This window comes from Saimiri boliviensis, chromosome 14 (assembly GCF_048565385.1).
Source record: "Saimiri boliviensis isolate mSaiBol1 chromosome 14, mSaiBol1.pri, whole genome shotgun sequence".
Taxonomy (NCBI): Eukaryota; Metazoa; Chordata; class Mammalia; order Primates; family Cebidae; genus Saimiri; species Saimiri boliviensis.
Genome location: NC_133462.1, coordinates 46,220,779 through 46,244,534, shown reverse-complemented (window position 1 = coordinate 46,244,534; position 23,756 = coordinate 46,220,779). Strand labels below are relative to the sequence as shown.

The 23,756-nt window shown below is 46.0% G+C and overlaps 1 pseudogene; it reads right to left on the bottom strand.

The window, feature by feature from the left end:
- Window positions 1-5,069: 5,069 nt before the first annotated feature.
- On the bottom strand, window positions 5,070-13,862 carry LOC141581153 (phospholipid phosphatase 2-like; annotated as a pseudogene).
- Between the last annotated feature and the right edge of the window lie 9,894 nt (window positions 13,863-23,756).

Sequence of the window (23,756 nt, the reverse complement as noted above, 5' to 3'; positions counted from 1 at the left end):
CCATATCAATACTACGCCAGAAAAGCAGAGACATCACCAAAATCCACTATAGAGGCTACACTTCATGCAAAGCTGTGAACCCTTATAAAAGGCTCAATATCAACCAACTCCACTTAGTAGATATTATTATACTTATTAGTATTAGAGGCTGCCGTGTGGACACATTAGTTTTACTGCACAGTGTGGATATTCGTGTTAGGGCATGGTGTACATATTATATTGATGCTGGAGAACAGTGCAGATATTACATTAACATCAGGGATAGTATTACATTAGCATTAGAAGCAACAGTGTGGATATCAGATTAGCGTCAGAATATGGTGTGTATATTTTATTGGTGTTAGGGTACAGTATGGCTATCATAGTAATGTTAGGGCACGGTGTGATTATTATATTAGAGGCTACTGTGAGAACATATCTTAGCAGCCACTGTGTCTGGATGTTGACAATGATATCAGGATGTAGTTGTAATGATGGGATTTGGGGATTTCATTTTTCTAGATGAATTTCTTCCTTTGCTGAGTACTCTAAAGACTCTCTTCTCTGCACTCAGGGCCGTGGAAAGGAAGCTTTTTACTCACCAATGAACAAGACTTAGTTGAACCACCGACGTGCTGCCCCGAGGAAGTCAAAGCTCCTCGCTGCTTCTGGCACCTCAGAGGGAAGTTGGTCAGGGGTGGGTTCGTGCGCACTCTGGTGGTGCCAGAGCTCAGCACAGATACTCTTGCTCAGTTTCTCAGCAGACGTGCACCCCCGCCTGGCTGTCCTGAAATACCTATAAAATTCAATATTGAGTTTACTCAATGTAATAATTTTAGAAATTCAAACCAAAATGAAGCCCACTGTAGCCATTCCTTCCCAAAGACGGTGATGGAAGACTTTGGAAGCCATGTAGAATCAAATGAATATATACACAAATTAAGAAAAACAAAAACCTACTCAAAATAGTCCAGAGACTGTAATTTTAAATGCAAAACTATAAAAAATCTAAAAGAAAATCTATATGACGTTGAGTTTGGTTTTAACTTGTAACACAAAACATCAAATGCCAATTCATGAAAATATTGATAACAGACTTCATAAAACTAAGTATTCTACTGTGCAAAACTGTATTCAGAGAACAACAAGAAAAGAGAGATGCGCGAAGATATTTATAAAATACATACGTGATTTTAAAACTGGGTAAATATCTGAACAGATGCCTAACCGAAGCAAATATACTGATAGTAGGCTGGACATGGTGGCTCATGACTGTCATCCCGCAACTTTCAAAGGCTTAGACGGGTAAATAATCTGAGGTCAGAGTTCCAGACCAGCCTGGCCAACATGGCAAAACCCCGTCTCTACTAAAAATACAAAAAATTAGCCACGTGTGCTGGTGGGCACCTGTAATCCCAGCTGCTTGGGAGGCTGAAGCAGGAGAATCGCTTAAACATGGGAGGTAGAGGGTGCAATGAGCCAGTATCATGCCATTGCACTCCAACCTGGGTTACAGAGCTAGAAAGACTCCATCTCAAAAAAAAAAAAAATTGTTAATAACATATCTCATACATGTTGATATGCTAATACGAGGGGAAACTAGTTCGGGTCTACACAGGAAATCTGCATTTTCCTCCCAATTTCAGTGTGATTCTAAAACTAAAATAAAACCTTTATTTAAAAATTGTAATTTTGGCCGGGCACGGTGGTTCAAGCCTGTAATCCCAGCACTTTGGGAGGCTGAGGCGGGTGGATCACGAGGTCGAGAGTTCGAGACCAACCTGGTCAACATGGTGAAACCCCGTCTCTACTAAAAATACAAAAAATCAGCTGGGCATGGTGGCACGTGCCTGTAGTCCCAGCTACTCAGGAGGCTGAGGCAGGAGAATTGCCTGAACTCGGGAGGCGGAGGTTGCGGTGAGCCGAGATCGCGCCATTGCACTCCAGCCTGGGTAACAAGAGCAAAACTCTGTCTCAAAAAAAAAAAAAAAAAAATTGTAATTTTTTAAAAATATCTCCTTATTTGTACTAATAATAAGTAGTAATTGACACTAACTACTCCTACTTTTCAAAACAAGGGCATTCATGATGCTGCAAAGTAATTTATGCAAACATATATAATTTCAATGAAATGCCTATTTTACAAGATTTACGTTAAAATAACACATCCATGTAAACATATTTATCATATCTTTTTTCTTGTGATGTGGTTCACCCTCTAGGAAATCTGGTCACCTTAGAACCAAGGAAAGAATTCAGATTTTGGAGACTATTTTAATTTACAGTGGGACGTTTTCAAAAGTATAACTTTTTTAAAAAAATTAAAATAGCAACTGATTGTGACTGAATCACTTATTATAATGAATGCTTGTCTTTGTTTTGTTTCCCAGCATTCCTTTTAGCTACAATACAACAAAAGCAAATATTTGCCACTGGAAAAAATATTCAAAGAAAGACTGTAAAGGGAATTTGTGACCACAATTATTCAATGTTTGATGACTATGCTTTCTAATACGGAAAAGTTTAAAGGGATAGTCAAAGTTATTCCCCAAAAGATGCTTTGAAGAAATCGATGAAACTAGAGAAACAAAAGTGGCAGGACAATCAATGCGACTTTAGATGTCACTGTGTCTCATGAGAAAAAGTAATTTACCTTTAGAGGATCGCTAAGAATTACTGGAAGCCCAGACTCTGGAATGCATCTAAATTTAGTTGTCAATATCACTAGCAATGAATGTGATAAAAGGGGATCTGTGTTTTATTTGTGTAATACAATACCAACGCAGTATGTAACGCTCCAAGGAAAATAAGTTATACCTGAAATACAGTTGACAATATCAGAATCAAAATAAGCTTCCTGACCAGGCACAGTGGCTCATGCCTATAATCCCAACACTTTGAGGGGCCAAAGCAGGCGGATCACATGAGGTCGGAAGCTCAAGACCCGCCTGACAAACACGGAGAAACCCCATCTCTACTAAAAATACAAAAATTACCCAGGTTTGGTGGTGCAGGCCTGTAATCCCAGCTACTGGGGAGGATGAGGCAAGACAATCGCTTAAACCAGGGAGGAGGTCGGTGTGCTGGGCCAAGATCACATCATTCCTCTGCCCTACTGTATATGTAAAAATACAAATTCGGCCAGGCACGGTGGCTCAAGCTTGTTATCTCAGCACTTTGGGAAGCCGAGGCGGGTGGATCACGAGGTCGAGAGATCGAGACCATCCTGGTCAACATGGTGAAACCCCATCTCTACTAAAAATACTAAAAATTAGCTGGGCATGGTGGCACGTGCCTGTAATCCCAGCTACTCAGGAGGCTGAGGCAGGAGAATTGCCTGAACCCAGGAGGCAGAGGTTGCGGTGAGCTGAGATCGCGCCATTGCACTCCAGCCTGGGTAACAAGAGCGAAACTCCATCTCAAAAAAAAAAAAAAAAAAAAAAAAAATGCAAATTCACTGAACCAGAATAAATTGTATTCAGTGGAAGGCTGATCAAAAAATTCAAAAGAATGCAACTTTTGTTTTAACTACTTCTGACCTAGAACCACCCCCCACCCCGCCTTCCTACTTCCAGTTGTTCCACCTCACTGAACCAAATGACTTTACATCTTGCACATATTGATTGGTGTCTCATGTCTCTCTAAAATATATAAAAGCAAGCTCTACCCTGACCACCTTGGGACCATGTTGTCAGGACCTCCTGAGGCTGTGTCATGAGTATGTCCTGAACCTTGGCGAAATAAGCTTTCTACTTGACTGAGACCTGACTCAGATATTTAGGGATCACAACCCACAATCACCATGGTGTGACATTTGACTACAGCATTCAGTACAGAGATGAGCTATACAGGTATGGTATGTAGCCTGAAAGCAAGAAGCTATAGCATATCACTTACACCATCCAGGTTTTATAAGGACACTCGATGGTGTTTGCACAAAGATGAAATCACTAAGGACACATTTCTCAGAAAGTATCCACATCGTTAGGAGATGCATCACTGTGTTTTAAATGGTTAAAGCATAGGAGGAAAAAAAGCAACTGAACTCCTGTTATGGTTTAATAACAAAGCTTAATAGAGTTAACACATTTCATCTAATCTAAGATGCTAATGATTAACAAACATTATTTTATGCACCATCAGAAGTAGGTTGCCAATAAAACCGACTTTCTCAATAACAACAAAAAAAAACCTTACTTTTGTTAATGTCAGTAAAGTAAAATGAAAATGAATTATGGTTCTGAAACATTAAAGCAAAGAAAGAAGCCATTAGCCTGAGGTCTTGCCTAAGCAAATGGAAACCAATCTTGGAGTCATTTTAAACTGACTTAAAAACATGAACCAACCAACCAGTCAATAACAAAAAGCCCAGCTGCCAGCTGGCTGTATGATTAGGGACGCTGAGGGAACCATCCCCACAACCGGCGGTCGCCCAGCTGGAGCCAACGAGAAACCTCACTCAGCTGCCTCCACTAAAAGCTCGACGCCCCAAGCCCTTTTTTCCATTCTCCTGCCTCAGGCACGATTCGTGAATCATTCCTGTGCTCAAACAAACTGTTTAAATTTATTTGGCCTAAAATTTTTCTAACCCCTATATCCTAACCCCTAACTGGTAACCCCGAACTCTAACCCTATCCGCTAGCCCTAATCCTCACCCTAAACCCTAAGGATACGTTAGTTTCTATGTTTGCACTGATATGTCAGTGTTGAGTATTAAAACTGCTGTACTGGCAGTGCAGCAGGAATGGTGCGGATTTTATAGTAACATGTTTGGACTGAGGCCTTGCATTAGCATTAGGTGTTTCCTACCTGAGCACTGGGGTTATTGTATTCGTATTTCAGAGGCCATCTCTGCCTCAGGAACACTCCTTTGGTCTTCTGAGGCTGCTGGGTGCACCTCACACCGCAACCGCCCGGCCTTGGGCGGGAGAACCCAGGTGCGCAGGGTTCAGAGGGGCTTTTCATGTCCAGTTTCCCACACAGAGCTCTTCCTACTAGTCTCTGACCCTCAGCAGTCAGGAATGCAAACAGGAAGGATTTTACTCACTGTGGACACAGCCTAGAGTTGTCCCAAACCGAGGCTGTGCCCGCTACGTCTGTGCCCTGGAGAACACAGCTCCACAGACTGCCATGAGGCAACACGCGCCGGCGCCGTGATGCCAACTGAAAAGGCTGGTGGCCAGGCGGTGCGGGGCCCTCTTGCTCATGGTCCTGTGTCCGCATCCCCCCTGATGGCAGCTAGGGCCACCGCAAGCCCCTCTTGCAGTAAGAACCCCGCCCCAAGGTCTGTGCTGAGGAAGACGCAGTTCCACCCTCACAATGCCCCCCAGTTCTATACGGAGGAGAACGCACCTCTGCAGACCGCTGTGACTCAATGCACGCTGGTGGTGTGACACGATGCACACCGGTGGAGGAGCCTCAAGATTCTTAAAGGTGGGTGTGGGGGCCCCTACTGGGGGCCTGCACTGCAGGGGCCTCTTGCTCACGATGCTGTGCCCCCCCCTTCTGGCTAGGTCCACTGCAGGGCCCTCTGACAGTGGTGACCGGCATCACCTGCTGGCAGCTGGAGCGCTGCAGGGCCCTCTTGCTCAGTACAGTGGCAATATGCCCACTGCTGGCAAACAGGGCAGTGCTACATCCTCTTGCTCACAGTGTGGTGCCTGTGCTGCTGGGCACTCTTACTCTCGGTGGAGTGGGGTCACGCCCCCTGCTGGCCGCTGGGGCACTGCAAGACCCTCTTGCCCACAGTGTCCTGGCAACACTCCGGTGATGGCAACTAGAGCACTGCAGGGTTCTCTTGCTCATGGTGTGGTATTCGCTGGGATTACAAGCGTGTGCCACCGTGCCTGGCTAATTTTGTATTTTTAGTAGAGACAGGATTTCTATGTTGGCCAGGCTGGTCTCAAACTCCCAACCTCAGGTAATCTGCCCGCCTCAGCCTCCCAAAGTGCGGGGATTATAGGCATGAGCCACCTAGCTCGGCCTAATTTTTTGATTTGTCGTAGAGATGGGGTTTTGCCATGTTATCTATGTTGCGGGATTTCCTTCTGATGAGATGAAAATATTCTGCAATTAGGTAGAGGAGATGGCTGTACAGCATTGTGAATGTACTAAAAATGAACTGTACACATTAAAATGGAAGAAATGGTGACTTATCTTATACAAATTTTATTTTGATTTATTTATTTATTTACTTATTTTTGGTCTGACATTACCCTAGGCTTGTCAGTCAATATTTTGATTTTTTTTGAAAAGGACAACGATGAGTTGAAACGTTTAAGGACCAGTAGAAATGGTAAGAAGACAGCGCATGGCTGGGAGCGGTGGCTCACGCCTGTAATCCTAGCACTTTGGGAGGCCAAGGTGGGTGGATCATTGCGGTCAGGAATTCAAGACCAGCCTGGCCACCATGGTGAAAACCCATCTTTAAAAAAAAAAAAAAAAAGAAGACAGCGCAGAAGAGGGCAGGGCTGAGACTCAAGGGAGACAGCATGCTCCCCGCGGCCTCCTGCTGTCTGCGGGGCGCCTGGAGCCCTGAGGCCCCGCTCCCGCCTGACCCCCTGCCTGCCGGCTGCTAACCATCTGGCTTCTGCGGCTTCTTCAGCTCCCACTGCCCCCAGAGTGAAGGCTGCTCGTCCACACACCTGGCCTCAGTGACGCCAGCAGCATTTCCCCTGCACACGCTCTCCAGCTGCACGTAGACTGAGCAGTTGACCCGGCTCCACGCGGGGTCACAGATGGCCAGGAAGTTGGGGTGCAGGTGGCCGATCGTGTACTTGGCCAGGTCTGTCAGAGACTGGCTCACAGCCACCCCAAAGAGGAAGGTCCCCAGCACCTTGTACACTGCAGCCACATAATTATTGAAGTCGGAGCGGGAATAGAGCCGGTCCGTGTGCACCAGGTAGGCTTCTCCCGCCGAGACCTGCGTGTGGGGCAGTCGCAGCAACCAGGGGGGATCCTGGTCAGCCCATGGGCCCTTAGTGGGCCTCAGTCCTCCCCACGGGCCTCCCTAAGGCAGCTGCAGAGCTGGGGACTCTAAAGGTGCCCTAGCTGGGCTCGGTGGCTCACGCCTGCCAGCCCAGCACTGTGGGAGGCTGAGGCGGGAGGATCACCTGAGGTCGGGCGTTCAAGACCAGCCTGACCAACATGGTGAAACCTGTCTCTACTAAAAATACAAAAATTAGCATGCCTGTAGTCCCAGCTACTGGGGAGACTGTGGCAAGAGAATCACTTGAACCCAGGAGGCAGAGGTTACAGTGAGCGGAGATCCTGCCATTGCACTCCAGCCTGGGCAACAAGAGCGAAACTCCATCTCAAAAAACAAAAGGGGGTTCCTATTACCCACAAGTACCACTCGGGGCAGGGCTGTGTCCCCAGCCCCCCACAGACCTCCAGGCCACCCCCATCAGGAACCCAGGGTTAAGCTGTACCCCATCCTACCCCCCTCCCTGTCCCCCTGAACCCCTCCTGTCTTACAAGGATGACGATGACTGTGATGGTGACCCCGGCCATGAGCCCAAGGGTGATGGTGTCTGGACGGTAGGGGTACCGGATGGAGTCATCCCCACAGTAAAATCCTCGCTTGTACCGGGTGTTCACCAGCGACAGGACAGCGAAGGACAGGGAGGCTGAAGGGGGAGAAGGGCCTGGGAGCTGTGAGGTTCTCAAACCAGCTGGGCCGTGGGGCCCCCACGGCTGCCTTGGCCTCGAGGCCTGCTCCCACCAAGGAAGAGCTTTTCTCACAGCACGTGGGAGGCCCAAGCAACACTCCTTTCCCATCACCCTCAGATGAGCATGAACTCTCCAGGCCCTCTCCCCCTCACACCCTCCCTCTGCTCCTTGAAAAAACGGGCAAGGCCAGGCGCGGTGGCTCAAGCCTGTAATCCCAGCACTTTGGGAGGCCAAGGCGCGTGGATCACGAGGTCAAGAGATCGAGACCATCCTGGTCAACATGGTGAAACCCCGTCTCTAGTAAAAACACAAAAAAATCACCTGGGCATGGTGGTGCGTGCCTGTAATCCCAGCTACTCAGGAGGCTGAGGCAGGAGAATTGCCTGAACCCAGGAAGCGGAGGTTACACTGAGCGAAGACCCTGCCGTTGCACTCCAGCCTGGGTAACAAGAGCAAAACTCCATCTCAAAAAAAAAAAAAAAAAAAAAAAAGGCCAGGTGCGGTGGCTCAAGCCTGTAATCCCAGCACTTTGGGAGGCCGAGGTGGGTTAATCACGAGGTCAAGAGATCGAGACCATCCTGGTCAACATGGTGAAACCCCGTCTCTACTAAAAATGCAAAAATTAGCTGGGCATGGTGGCGCATGCCTGTAATCCCAGCTACTCAGGAGGCTGAGGCAGGAGAATTGCCTGAACCCAGGAGGCGGAGGTTGCGGTGAGCCGAGATCCCGCCATTGCACTCCAGCCTGGGTAATAAGAGCGAAACTCCGTCTCAAAAAAAAAAAAAAAAAAAAAACGGGCAAACACTCACCTCTGGGCCTTTGCACAGGGACTTCTCTCTGCCCAGAATATCTTATTTTTATTTTTAAAAGTGGAGACAGGGGTCTGATGCTGACCAGGCCGGTCACAAAATCCCAGGCTAGAGCGACCCCCCAGCCTCAGCCTCCCAAAGTGCCGAAAATACAGGTGTGAGACAAGGTGCCGGGCACCAAAGTGACTCTCACTTCTGCTCAGTTTCATCTCCCCTCCCGGCTGTCCCCACCAGCGTCCCTCTCACAAAAGGAAAGGTCTGTTTAGCTGTGCGTGGTGGCACGTGCCTGTAATCCAGCTACTTGGGAGGCTGAGGCAGAAAAATTGCTTGAAACCGGAAAATGGAAGTTGCAGTGAGCCGGGATCATGCCACTACACTCCAGCCTGGCAACAGGGCGAGACTCTGTCTCAATTTATAAAAAGAAAATAAATAAATAAATAAATAAAAGGGAAGGTCTGCTCTTTCTCCGTATTGCCCCATGTGGAATTACGCAGTCACCTGTGGGACACTGGACTTAATCTCCCCGCCTCCAGCCTCCACCCGCCAGCACCAGGAGGGGCCTATTGTATTCAGGACAGAGACCCTGGAGGCTGCTCAGAGCCTGGCCAGGGCAGATGTTTAATAAACATCTGTTAAAACAGGCAGGACTTATTTCAGCCTAAGAGCTGGCCAGAGAAGTCAGGAAAAGGCAAAAGCAGGGGCACAGCGGAGGTGCCTTCATGCTCGTCCCTGCCCGCCACTGACCCTCGTGCCAGGGCACATGCCAGCCACATGGTAACTCAGGGACAAAAGGCACATTCTTCTCAATTCCACACTTGCGGAAGGTGTCACATAGCACTGGGGCTCCCGGGGCCCTGCTGAGCTGAGGGTGGCCAAGGAAGCTGGAGTTGCCACCCCTGGCACATAGCAGCCACACCCAACCCCACCCCGGAGGCACCTCCCAGCTGTGCGGCCTCCAGCAGGCGACTCCGCGCAGCTGCCCCCCCCTCACAGGCCATTTATGGAACCGTTTCGGTTATCTGCATGCTGCTGAGCGCCTGGCTGCCAGAAAGTGCCACACACATGTTTAAGTAACTGACAGCACAGCTGCTCAGGACATGGCACCCAGGGCTGGCAGACACCCCACGGGGACCTCGTGCTGTCCCCTGGTCCCCCCTAACGAGGGTCTACTTCGGAGTTCAGAGGGCTTGGCCAGAGAACCAGGAAACGCGCTGAGGAGGAGCGCACCCCCGCCCCCCACGGGGACAGAACTGCGGGGCCATTGTCCCTTCAGCCACAGAGCAAACACTTGGCCTTTGTTTCTGGGACCCTGGCGGGAGGCCTCGGGCCGCTGCTTCCCCAACCTGGCCCGAAAACCCGCAGGACAGGTTTGGGTCTCCCGAGGCCCCGAAGCCTGGGACTCAGCTTTTCTCTCCAAGTGACTCCCCCGCCCGAGGCACAGGGGTTCGAATCCCACCGACGCGCAGGGCCTATGCCTATCTAATTATTATTATTTTTTTTGAGACAGAGTTTCCTTCTCGTTGTCCATGCTGGAGTGCAATCTCAGCTCACTGCAACCTCTGCTTCCCAGGTTGAAGCAATTCTTCTGCCTCAGCCTGCCAAGTAGCTGCGATTACAGGCACATGCCACCATGCTTGTCTAATTTTGTATTTTTAGTAGAGGTGGGGTTTCTGCATGTTGGTCAGGCTGGTCTTGAACTCCTGACCTCAGGTGATCCATTCAACTCGGCCTCCCAAAGTGCTGAGATTACAGGGATGAGCCACCACACCGGGTTTTGGGTTTTGTTTGTTTTTTGAGATGGAATCTTGCTCTGTCTCCCAGGCTGGAGTGCAGTGGGATGATCTCGACTCACTACAACCTCCACCTCCCGGGTTCAAAAAATTCTCCTGCCTCAGCTTCCCGAGTAGCTGAGACTGTAGGCACATGCCACCACGCTGGGCTAATTTTTGTAGTTTTAGTGGAGTCAAGGTTTCACCATGTTGGCCAGGCTGGTCTTGAACTCCTGACCTCAGGTGATCCACCCGCCTCAGCCTCCCAAAGTGCTGGGATTACAGGCATGAGTCACCTCACCTGTCCACTATGCCTATCTCATTGTATTTCTAAAAGGAGAGGGAAAAGAAATAATTGCATTTCCATCCTCACAGTAACTCCATAAAGGAGATAATATCATTTACCATTTACAAATGTGAAACAAAACCTCCAGCTTTTTTTTTTTCTGAGACAGTGTCTCACTTTGAAGCCCAAGTTTGAGTGCAGTGGCATGACCTTGGCTCACTGCAGTCTTGACTTCCGGGACTCAAGTTATCCTCCCACTTTACCCTCCTGAGTAGCTGGGACTACAGGGGAACACTGCCACACCTGGAAAAATGTTTGAAATTTTTTGTAGAGATGGGGTCTTGCTATGTTGCCCAGGCTGCTCTCAAACTCCTGGGCTCAAGCAATCCTCCCACATCGACCTCCCAAGGTGCTGGGATTACAGGCATGGTCGCTCCAGCTTTTTTTTTTTCCCAAGGCCACATTAAGTTGTTAGCGGCTGAGTCAAGAGAGTCCTGGGGTCTGCTGACTCCTACTTCAGTGTTTCTTCAGCTACGCTACAGTCACTGTCATTCCTGGAAGTTGTCTGACAGTGGACTGAGATGGATTATTTGGGTGTGTAGCACAAACAGAGGAACATCTCTTAGGACACTGAACCCTGAAGTTCTGATGGGGCCAGCATGTATTCTGGGGAAAGGTTTCATAGCTCCCATCCATGACCAGTAAATAGGAATTAGGTACCAGGCGTGGTGGCTCAAGCCTGGAATCCCAGCACTTTGGAAGGCTGAGGTGGGTGGATCACTAGATCAGTTCAAGACCAGCCTGGCCAATATGGCAGAACCCCATCTCTACTAAAAATACAAAAATTAGCTGGGCCTGGTGGTGGGTGCTTGTAATTCCAGCTACTCAGGAGGCTGAGGCAACAGAATCGCTTCAACCCAGGAGGCGGAGATTGCAGTGAGCCGAGATTGTGCCACTGCACTCCAGCCTGGGTGACAAAACAACACTCAATCTAAAAAAAGAAAATGCTGGGCATTGGCCAGGTACAGTGCGATGGCACACATCTGTAATCCTAGCACTTGGGGAGGCTGTGGCAGGCAGATCACTTGAGGTCAGGAGTTCCAGACCAGCCTGACCTACATGGTGAAAGCCCATCTCTACTAAAAATATGAAAATTAGCTGGGTGTGGTGGCAGGTGCCTATAATTCCACCTACTCAGAGTGCTGAGGCAGGAGAATTGCATTAACCTGGGAGGCAGAGTTTGCAATGAGCTGAGATCATGCCACTGTACTCCAGCCTGGGCAACAGAGCAAGACTTCATCTCAAACAAGAAAAAAAGTTGGGTGTGGTGGTGTGTGGTCTCAGCTACTTAGGAGGCTGCAGTGTGTAGATCACTTGAGCCCAGAAATCTGAGGCTTCAGGGAGCTATGGTGGAGTCACTGCACTCCAGACTGGGTGACAAAATGAGACCCCTATTTCTAAAAAACTAATTTAAAAAATTAACAAAATAAGAGAGACAATAGGATAGTATTCATCACGAATAAGAGATCAATCACATCACCCACTGAATCTTGCCAACACGATCAAACTCTAATCTATTGGGGTGAGCATAAATCCAGCTGCAAATATGCCACAAATACAAAAGACAGAAAATGGGTTCACCTGCACCAGGGAAATCCAGACTTTGAGAAATGCTACAGGCCCAACAGTGTGGAGTCTTCCAAAATCCATAGAGAAGAAAAGGGATCGGCCAGGCAAGGAGGCTCACGCCTGTAATCCCAGCACATTGGGAAGCCGAGGTGGGCAGATCACAAGGTCAGGAGTTTGAGACCAGCCAGACAATATGGAGAAACCCCATCTCTACCAAAAATACCAAAATTAGCCAGGTGTGGTAGCACATGCCTGTAATTCCAGCTATTCAGGAGGCTGAAGCAAGAGAATCACTTGAACCTGGGAGTCGGAGGTTGCAGTGAACTGAGATTGTGCCATTGCACTCTGGCCTGGGTGACAGAGCAAGACTCTGTCTCAAAAAAAAAAAAAAAAAGGAAAAGGAATAGGGAATAGAGGAGAAACTTATAGATTTTGTCTTTTTTAAAATTTTAGTTTTTGGCCAAGCACTGTTGTTCACACCTGTGATCCCAATCTTTGCACTTTGAGAGACTGAGGTGGGCAGATCACCTGAGGTCAGGAGTTTGAGGACAGCCAGGCCAACCCCGGCTCTATTAAAAGTACAAAAATTAGCTGGACATGGTCCCATGTGCCTGTAATCTCAGCTACTTGGGAGGATGAAACAGAAGAATGACTTGAACCCAGGAGGCGAAGGTTGCAGTGAGGTGAGATCACACCACTGCACTGCAGCCTGGGTAGAGTTAAAAAAAAAAAAAAAAAAAAAGAAGAAGAAAATTCGGTTTTGTAGAGACAGAAGTCTCCCTGTGTTGTTCAGGTTGGTTTCAAATCTCCGAACTTAAATGATCCTATCACATCAGGATTACAGGGGTAAGGACTCACCCAGCCAACAAACTTGGGAGATTGAAAGAGGCTTAAAAGACATAACAATGCTGGGGAACAGTTATGGGCTAGAGATGCATACTAGGGCAGCTCTACTCTAAAGAAACACAAAGAGGCCAGGTGTGGTGGCTCACATCTGTAACGCCAAACACTTTGGGAGGCCGAGAAGGGAGGATCGCTTGTGCCCAGGAGTTTGGGACCAGCCTGGCAACATAGTAAGACCCTGTCTCTACAGGAAAAAAAAATGTTTTTTAAAAATTAACCAGGAATGGTGGTGCACGCCTATAGTCCCGGCTACTCAGGAGGCTGAGGGGAGATGATCACTTGAACCCAGAGGTCAAGGCTGCAGTGAGCCATGATCACACCACTGCACTCCAGCCTGGGTGACTGAGCAAGAACCTGCCTCAAAAAAAAGATGAACAGAAAGAAGCAATTACTGTGAATGTCAGGGTTGCGGAACACTTCTGGAGAGAAGGGAGGGGCTGGCATTGTGCCCATCTCCAGCCCCTTCTGGAAGTACAGAGTCTAGTGGAGAAGACAGCAGCACAAGTGGAGATTCAGGCCACAGCACCAGGAAGTTCCCTTCCACCTTCCCGCCTCCCTGCCCTTTCCTTTGGGGAACGGGAGCATGATTTTCTTTCTTCTTTGCCTTTCTAACTAGATAGAGCTTCTGATGGGAGAATTCATATACAGGATGTATAGCATCAACATCCACAGCTAGCTGGAATTGACAGCTTTTTTGATACCCCAGTCAGGCACATCCCGGATTCCTCTGCTAAATACATCTGGATGTTGCAGCTGTCCAGGATTCTCAGCCACATGCTCGGTGCCCACTCCCAGATGCTGGAAATCCCCTGACATTGCCCTCAAAAGGAGAGACACTCACTCACAATTCTGCATAGAAGTTGTCTCTATGTGTCTTTTTTTTTTTTTTTGAGAAAGAGTCACTCTGTTGATCAGACTGTAGTCCAATGGTGTGATCTCAGCTCACTGCAACCTCCACCTCCCAGGCTCAAGCAGTTCTCCTGCCTCAGCCTCCCAAGTAGCTGGAGTTACAGGCACCTGCAACCATGCCTGGCTAATTTTGTATTTTTAATGGAAACGGTTTCACCATATTGGTCAGGCTGGTCTTGAACTCCTGGTCTCAAGTGATCTGCTCTCCTAGGCCTCCTAAAACGCTGGAATTACAGGCATGAGCCACCATGCCAGGCCATTTCTGTGTCACCCCCCTAGGCCAGCCTCTGCATGTTTGGGCTTGATGAGGCTGTGGCTGTCCAGCTGGCTGCCTGTCATCTTTAGTCTCTGTGTCTCCTCAATTCTTCTCAGCTGTCCACAAATTCATTTTCTTTTCTTTCTTTTGTTTTTTTTTCTTGAGATGGAGTTTTGCTCTGTCACCCAGGCTGGAGTGCAATGGCATGATCTCGGCTCATTGCAACCTCTGCCTCCCATGTTCAAGCAATTTTCCTGCCTCAGCCTCCCAAGTAGCTAGGACTACAGACACGTGCCACTATGCCAGGCTAATTTTTGTATTTTTAGTAAGATAGGGTTTCATCATGTTGGTCAGGCTGGTCTCAAACTCCTGACCTCAGGTGATCCACCCACCTCGACCTCCCAAAGTGCTGGGATTACAGGCATAAGCCACAGTGCCCGGCCTCAGTTTTTAAACTCAGCCTGAGTGGGCTTCTCTCGCTAGCAGCTAAGAGCTCTGCCCCTGCAGCCTTCTCCCACCCAGCAGGAACTGTTTGGATGTTTCTGAATCTAAAAATCCAAGTGTCTAAGCCTACCAGTAGTTGCAAGTGCAGATGGTCACACAACTTTTTGACTTAACAATGGCACAAAAATGATCACATTCAGTAGAAACTCTGCTTCCAGTACCAATACAATCTGTCTGTTTTTCACCGTTAGCATAGTATTCAATAAATTGCATGAGGGCCAGGCACAGTGGCTCATGCCCTTAATCCCAGTACTTCAGGAGACTGAGGTGGGAGGATCACTGGAACCCAGGAGTTTGAGACCAGCCTGGGAACATAGTGACACCTTGTCTCTATAGAAAAGATAAAAATTAGCCACGTGCAATTGTGTGCACCTGTAGTCCCATCTACTTGAGAGGCCGAGGCAGGAGGGATCACTTGAGCCCAGGAGATTGAGGCTGCAGTGAGCTATAATCATGCCACTGCACTCCAGCCTGGGTAACAGAGCAGGACCTCATCTCTTAAAAAATAAAAAATTTTGGGCAGGGCGCGGTGGCTCAAGCCTGTAATCCCTGCACTTTGGGAGGCTGAGGCGGGTGGATCACGAGGTCAAGAGATCGAGACCATCCTGGTCAACATGGTGAAACCCCGTCTCTACTAAAAATACAAAAAATTAGCTGGGCATGGTGGCACGTGCTTGTAATCTCAGCTACTCAGGAGGCTGAGGCAGGAGAATTGCCTGAACCCAGGAGGCGGAGGTTGCGGTGAGCTGAGATCACGCCATTGCACTCCAGCCTGGGTAACAAGAGCGAAACTCCATCTCAAGAAAATAAAAAAATAATAATAATAAATCAATAAATAAAAATAAATAAATAAATTTAAAAAATAAACAATTTTGGGCCAGGCACGGTGGCTCAAGCCTGTAATCCCAGCACTTTGGGAGGCCGAGGCGGGTGGATCACGAGGTCAAGAGATCGAGACCATCCTGGTCAACATGGTGAAACCCCGCCTCTACTAAAAAAAAAACACAAAAAATTAGCTGGGCATGGTGGCGCGTGCTTGTAATCTCAGCTACTCAGGAGGCTGAGGCAGGAGAATTGCCTGAACCCAGGAGGCGGAGGTTGCGGTGAGCCGAGATCGCGCCATTGCACTCCAGCCTGGGTAACAAGAGCGAAACTCCGTCTCAAAAAAATAAATAAATAAATACAAAAATAAAAAATAAAAAATTTTGGTTTATGCCTGTAATCCCAGCACTTCGGGAGGCTGTGGTGGCTGGATCACGACAAGCTCAGGAGTTCAAGACCAGCATGACCAACACGGTGTAACCCCATCTCTACAAAAAATACAAAAATTAGCTGGGTGTGGTGGCATGCACCTGTAATCCCAACTCCGGAGGCTGAGGCAGGAGAATTGCTTAGAACCTGGGAGGTGGAAGTAGCAGTGAGCCAAGATTGCACCATTGTACTCTAGCCTGGGAGACAGAGAAAGACTCGGTCTCATAATAAATAAATAAGTAAATAAAAATTTAAAGGTAGGTAAACTATTGCTTCACGAGGACAGCATTTCTGTTTGGGATGATGAGAAAGTTTAGAAACAGATGGTGGTGCTGGTTGCACAATATTGTGAAGCTACCAAACGCCACTGAATTGTACACTTAAAGGTGGTACATTTATCCAAGTTTATTATCTATTTCTACAAACATTCACGAAGGCTGGACCCCTGAAATGTCAAAGTCATGATCCAAGTTGAGGAAGGGTGAGTGGGTTTTGTTCTCTTTTTAGTACTGCTCGGTTTGTTCTCAACCTGAAGTCAGCTGGGCTAACATCCAATGCTTGGTAGGGTAGGTGTATTACATGCATTTGCGGGACGAGTAGCGTGGCTCACACATGTAATCCCTACACTTTGGGAGGCTGAGGTGGGCAGACTGCCTAAGCTCAGGAGCTCAAGACCAGCCTGGGCAACATGGTGAAACCCTGTCTCTACTAAAAATACAAAAATTAGCTAGGTGTGGTAGGGTGCCTGTAGTCCCAGATACTCAGTAGGCTGAGGCAGGAGAATCGCTTGAACCCGGGAGGCAGAGGTTGCAGGCAGTGAGCCAAGATGGAATCACTGCACTGCAGCCTGGGCAACAGAGCCAGAATCCACCTCCAAAAATAAAAATAAAAATAAATAGGACAGGTACAGTGGCTCATGCCTGTAATCCCAGCACTTTAGGAGACTGATATAGGCAGACTACCTGAGGTCAAAAGGTCACGACCAGCCTGGCCAATATGGTGAAACCCAATCTCTACTAAAAATACAAAATTTACCCAGTGCTCATGCCTGTAATGCCAGCTACTCTGGAGGCTGAGGCAGGAGAATCACTGGAACCTAATAGGCAGAGGTTGCAGTGAGCCAAGACTGCACCACTGCACTCCAGCCTGAATGACAGTGTGAGACTCTGTCTCAAAAAATAAATGAAGGCCAGGCGCAGTGGCCCAAGCCTGTAATCCCAGCACTTTGGGAGGCCGAGGCGGGTGGATCACGAGGTCAAGAGATCGAGACCATCCTGGTCAACATGGTGAAACCCTGTCTCTACTAAAAATACAAAAAATCAGCTGGGCGTGGTGGCGCGTGCTTGTAATCCCAGCTACTCGGGAGGCTGAGGCAGGAGAATTGCCTGAACCCAGGAGGCGGAGGTTGTGGTGAGCCGAGATGGCGCCATTGCACTCCAGCCTGGGTAACAAGAGAGAAACTCCTTCTCCAAAAAAAAAAAACAAAACAAAACAAAAAAAATTAAATAAATGCATTTTCAACTTAGTACATTTTCACTTTTTTTTTTTTTTCAGAGACAGGATCTCTCTGTGTTGCCCAGACTCATCTTGAACTCCTGGGATCAAGCAATCTTTCCACATTGACCTCCCAAAGTGCTGGGATTACAGACATGAGCTACTGCATTTGGCTGCTATTACCAATTTACAATAGATTTATGGGGACTTGACCCCATCATGAGTCAAGGAGCATCTGTAATCATGCTGAAAATGGTGGTGGCTTGTGTGAGGATATGGGGGAGTGTCACAAAACACAAGGGGATCAGGGCCTGCAGGGGGACACCACAGCCTGCCTCTGGCTCAAACTCAGGGCTCCCTCCTCTTGTGTCTCCTGCTGCAGGATAGACCCTAAGCTCGCAGCTTTGCAAATGCACGCTGTCTGCACTGCAGGACTTCAAATCCACAGCTGGGGGTTGTGGACGATGTTGGAGCAGGAGCAGGGCAGAAGGGACACATCAGGGGTTGCACCTGCATCCACAATGGCAGAGCTAGTTTGTTTTTTGTTTTTTTCGTTTTTGTTTTTTTGAGACGGAGTTTCGCTCTTGTTGCCCAGGCTGGAGTGCAATGGCATGACCTCGGCTCACCGCAACCTCAGCGTCCCATATTCAAGCGATTCTCCTGCATCACCCTCCTGAGTAGCCGGGATTACAGGCATGCATTAGCAAGCCTGGCTAATTTTGTATTTTTAGTAGAGATGGGGGTTCACCACGTTGGCCAGCTGGTCTCAAACTCCTGACCGCAAATGGTCCACCTGCCTCCGCCTCCCAAACTGCTGGAGTTACAGGTGTGAGCCACCGAATCTGGCCCTAGTTTCTCTGTCCTGCCTGCTGGCTCTGTGCAGCCTCAGCTTCTCTTCCCGCAACCCCTAGGTGATAGTGAGCAACCCCCACTCCCTGAGGTTCGAGGCTACCTTCCATGAGAGCCGTTACAAGTTACATGGGAACACCAAGTACAATCTGGTGAGCTATGTCCCCACCAAACCTCACCGCATGTCCCCCGAGAGCTCCCTCTTTCTTCTCCCCTTACCAGCTTAAAGAGCTGAGGAATTTCCAGACAACATAGCCCCTAGCCCTGCCCTGTGGTGGGAAGATGATCAAGCAGCCATCACCTACACACCTTACTTCATTAAAGTGTCACACAGGTCAGGCGTGTGTGAGCCTGTAACCCCAGCACTTTGGGAGGCTGAGGCAGGTGGATCACAAGGTCAAGAGTTTGGGACCCACCTGACCAATATGGAGAAACCCTGTCTCTACTAAAAATAAAAAAATCAGCAGGCTGTGGTGGCATGTGCCTATAATCCCAGCTACTCAATAGACTGAGGTAGGAGAATCACTTGAACCCCGGAGGGGAAGATTTAAGAGAAATCTTCCCCAGGTTTCTCTTTAAATGTCCCCATTGTCCTTCTTATCAGCACGTAGCTAGCAATTTTCTGACATTTTAGCTGTAGAGTGAATGATGATTGGGGCATCCTAAGAGGAGTTCTAGGGTGTTTCTTTCTGCATAGGTACCTCTTCTTCCTCCTACGCACAACTGACAAGCGCCCATCCACTCCAGCATGAGAGATGCTACTAATTTATAAATTTTTGATGGTCCCTCCAGGTGAGCCTTCCCATCATATTCATGTCTAGCTATCTACCAACTCTAACAGAGCCCACTATCCTGTGTCTTTCCCAAAATAAGTGAAGGAACGATTCATTGGAAACCACAGGAAATAAAACGAATGTAGATGAAAACTTTGCAACTTATACAAATAATCACTCAAAATCATCCTTACACTAAAAATGCAAAACTATACAATTTCCAGAAGAAAACATAGAGTAAAAGCTATCTGCTCTTGGGTTCAGTATTGAATTTTAAGAAACAACACAGGGCCAGGTGCGGTGGCTCAAGCCTGTAATCCCAGCACTTTGGGAGGCCGAGGCGGGTGGATCACAAGGTGAAGCAATTGAGACCATCCTGGTCAACATGATGAAACCCCGTCTCTACTAAAAATACAAAAAAAATTAGCTGGGCATGGTGGCACGTGCCTGTAATCCCAGCTACTCAGGAGGCTGAGGCAGGAGAATTGCCTGAACCCAGGAGGTGGAGGTTGCGGTGAGCCGAGATCGCGCCACTGCACTCCAACCTGGGGTGACAAGAGCGAAACTCCGTCTCGAAAAAAAAAAAAAAAGAAACAACACAAACTGTCAATACACACCAAAGAAAGAATTAGGTGGATTTTTTTTAATATTAAAAGTGTATACTCTGGAAAAGATCTTGTCAAGGGAATAAAAACACAAGCCACATATTGAAGGAAACTATTTGCAAAATACAGATCTGAGAAAGAATTTGTATTCAATATACAAAAATATCTTAAAACCAAGTAAAGCAGCCCAATTAAAGATACACACAAATCTGAACAGACACCTAACCAAAGGATTTAAGAGAAACCAGCCCCTTCAAAAGACTCCGCCACTGATATCAACCATCTGCCTGAAGTTGCCTTTCCTTTCTTGCCTGATAAGAGACCACCCATGACAGAGAGGGTCTGGACAGTATACAGTGGATGCACAGAGCCACAGAGCAAGTTTTCATGTCCTCTGCTTCACCTTTTGATGTCAGAAGGCTGAAAACTTCACCCTTTGCCCTGTCATCACGGTAACACTGCCATTTTTGGTACAAGGGACCCATGAGGAAGTAAGAAACTCAACTGTGATTGCACTCATTTCTCCTTTCATAAATATTAATGACTCCTCCTAGAGCTTATTAAATATTTGTATTTGGCCATGCCACTCAGCATAAATTTCTGTTTCCTTTATTTCTCCCTTTAAGTGTCTGCTTCTGGCTTCTGGCTGGAGTCTATGCTTCGCTGCCTATTAAAAGGACTACCCTGCAGGCTGCAACTCTTTACAGGAAGTAAATCTCTCACTGGGTGCAGGTGCTCATGCCTGTAGTCGCAGCATTTTGGGAAGCCAAAGTGGGTGGATCATCTGAGTTCAGGAGTTTGAGACCAGCCTGGCCAACATGGTGAAACCCTGTCTCTACTAAAAATACAAAAAATTAGCCAGGCTTGGTGATGGACATCTGTAATCCCAAATAATTGAGAGGCTGAGGAAGGAGAACTGCTTGAACCCAGGAGGTGGAGGTTGCAGTGAGCCAAGATCACACCATTGTACTCAAGCCTGGGCAACAAGAGTGAAACGCCATCTCAAAAAAATAAAAATAAATAGTCCAGACACGGTGGCTCACGCCTGTAATCTCAACACTTTAGGAGGCCAAGGCGGGTGGATCACGAGGTCAAGAGATCGAGACCATCCTGGTCAACATGGTGAAACCCCATCTCTACTAAAAATACAAAAAATTAGCTGGGCATGGTGGTGCGTGCCTGTAATCCCAGCTACTCAGGAGGCTGAGGCAGGAGAATTGCCTGAACCCAGGAGATGGAGGTTGCGGTGAGCCGAGATCACACCATTGTACTCAAGCCTGGGCAACAAGAGTGAAACACCTTCTCAAAAAAATATAAATAAAAAAAATGTAAAAAACGAAATCACTCCTTTCCAAATTTATGAACTTCATCATTCTTCAGTTGACAGTATTACAAAGTTCAAAAGACCTTCCATAGTCTCCCATAGAAGTCCTAGAGATTGTCATTTTGTTAATTAGTTTTGATGCGTGAGAACTTGTAATCAAATGAGTAGAAATATTGAAACTGTGGTTTACCAGTTACGTGTCTCTTAATCCAATCAAGCAGATCTCTAAAATTAACCATGAGAATACGTATGCCTGATTCATGGCCAAAATTTTAGGATGAAACCTATGAGATCTCTATTTGTGTTTTTTGCCTATTAACGTATGTTATGTATATGTGATATTTTCTTAACTCCAGATAGCAATGCAAAATTCATTTATACAATCCTCTAAAAATGCTCTATTCTAACTTAGCTTGGAAAAAAAACAAGCATTTATACATAAATATTCCCCAAACTCCTAGAAATGTAGAAACTGTTATAAATGCTTTTCAAGTTAACACAATTTACATAAAACATAGTTAAATAAGACCAATTGAATATTTTTGGTGTAATAAAACAACTATGCCTTCAGAGCTATCACTATTAAATATAAAACAAACATAAATTTCTATTCTTCTTGAGTTCTACTCAAATTAGCTAGTATTATACTTATTAGATACTTAAAATCTTACAGCTTATAAATTGATTCTAATTAAGTTGTTATTCTTATTTTTAAAAACATTATTTCAATAATAATTTTTTACAGTAAATCTGCCTAATAATAGTTTCCAAAGTACTTTTGGTGATTTTTAACCTTAAAGTTAAGCTAATTAAAAGATTTGCATTAAATATCTAGATCATTTATAAATAAGATACAATACTAAAACATTAATTACTGAACATAACTAATTCAATTTTATATATACTTTTGTCCCCTATTTTTTATGGAGAGAATAAAGATATTTTGGCCTGTTAATAAACTTTTTTTTTTTTTGTCCACAACACTGAGAAATTATACTATGAGGGAACATCAACTCTAGATGTTGGGAGATCGTATACTCATACATTTTCTAATCTCCTATAGAATGTTAACATATGACAATTTAAAATCGTCTACTTCCTAGTTTACTCTGGAAAATAAAGATTACTAAGTGTTAAAAATATAATCTATACATAAATAAAATTACTAGAAATAATAGAATAACTAGAAACTGTGCAAAGTATGCAGGAAAAGTAAGGCAAGTTATGCAAATAAAGTACATTGTATTTTTTATAAGAAAAACTATACAAAATACACAAGTAAAAAGAGATATCTAACCTTCCCTCTGTTATATTTGAATTGGTAAACTGTTATGTTTTCAGAAATTATATAAAATCCTGGAAATTTGTCAATGTTCTTCCTCCTTATCCATGCTATGTGCTGGTATAGTGTTATGAGTCATATTTTCAATTATTTTAAATGTCATATGCCACAGACAAAATTGAATGTCCTTGTCAATTGTGGTATAATGAACTCTCATCAGATCTTTTGTCATAGTCATTTCACGCTCTTTGTCATTTAGATATTATTTATGCCTGATGCTTTCCTGAAAGCTCCTGCAATCAGCTATGGATCAGAATGTTCGTCTCCAACACAGGACTCCCTCTGAGACTCACAGAAAAGACTATGACAGGTGCTCTGGTTACAGGCTTCTGATGATATTGCTCAAATAACTTTAAGACCATACAACTTTAAGCTTTAAGACCACCCAACTTTAAGCTTGACTCAGTGAAGCTTCCAGAAGTCTAGTTGAGAAACTGATGGGTTCATGACAGGGCTAACCCAAGATTCAGCGAGACTGGAATTGAGTACACGGCACTGAATACACTGATGAAAATGGATTATAATTTTATAGCTTCTTTTGAGCATTGCTGGTTCTTTGATGTTATGGTTTCTGGATTTAAGACATCTCTTTCCCTTGAGCTAACTATAACGCACAACAATTTAGTAGATTACACTTATTTAAATAGAAATGAAGCATTTCTCTTTTTCCTTGACTGATTCCTCCAGAATTTTGAAATTCTTACTGAACACTCTTATTTTCATGATAATATAGTTGTTAGCAGAAGTCCAATAAGAATCTGTTCACCTTAGAACAGGACATAATTGGAAACTTTGTTTATATTATCGAGGCTTTTACTGGAATATCATATTTAGCAATAGTGTACCTAACATCAGCTATGACCAGCAATTTTAAGGAACTAAGATTGATTTTTATGGACCCAATCCTTACAAAGCAGCCTGAGAAAAGCCAGCCTGATACCTAGATTACAGGATTCACATCCTTACAGGTTAGTAAGAAAGGTTCTTTCTTGTAGGCCTAGAAATTTGGAGATAGTTTGGGAGCCTCAAGAAGAAAGGAATTCACTCAAAGCTATTAGGACTGCAGCTGAAATTTGATAGTATGTTCTGGGCTTGGCTTTTAGCCTCAATAAGGCCTTTAAAACTCCAATCTGAGATTCTGTAGGAAAACTAGCAGCAAAGAAGCTTGAAAGCACCTATGTGGTCAGCTCCTGTTCTTGCTGCACTTACATAAATCATCAGGCAAAATATAACAAAACCAGACTTATTTTAAAACAAGAAAAATCTTTGATTATCTATGATCAAAAATGATGGTTACTACAGAGAGAAATTTTATGTTTCAATGAAAAACGATAACTCAGCCAGGCATGGTGGCACATGCCTATAATTCCAGCACTTTGGGAGGCCAAGAGTTCAAGACCAGC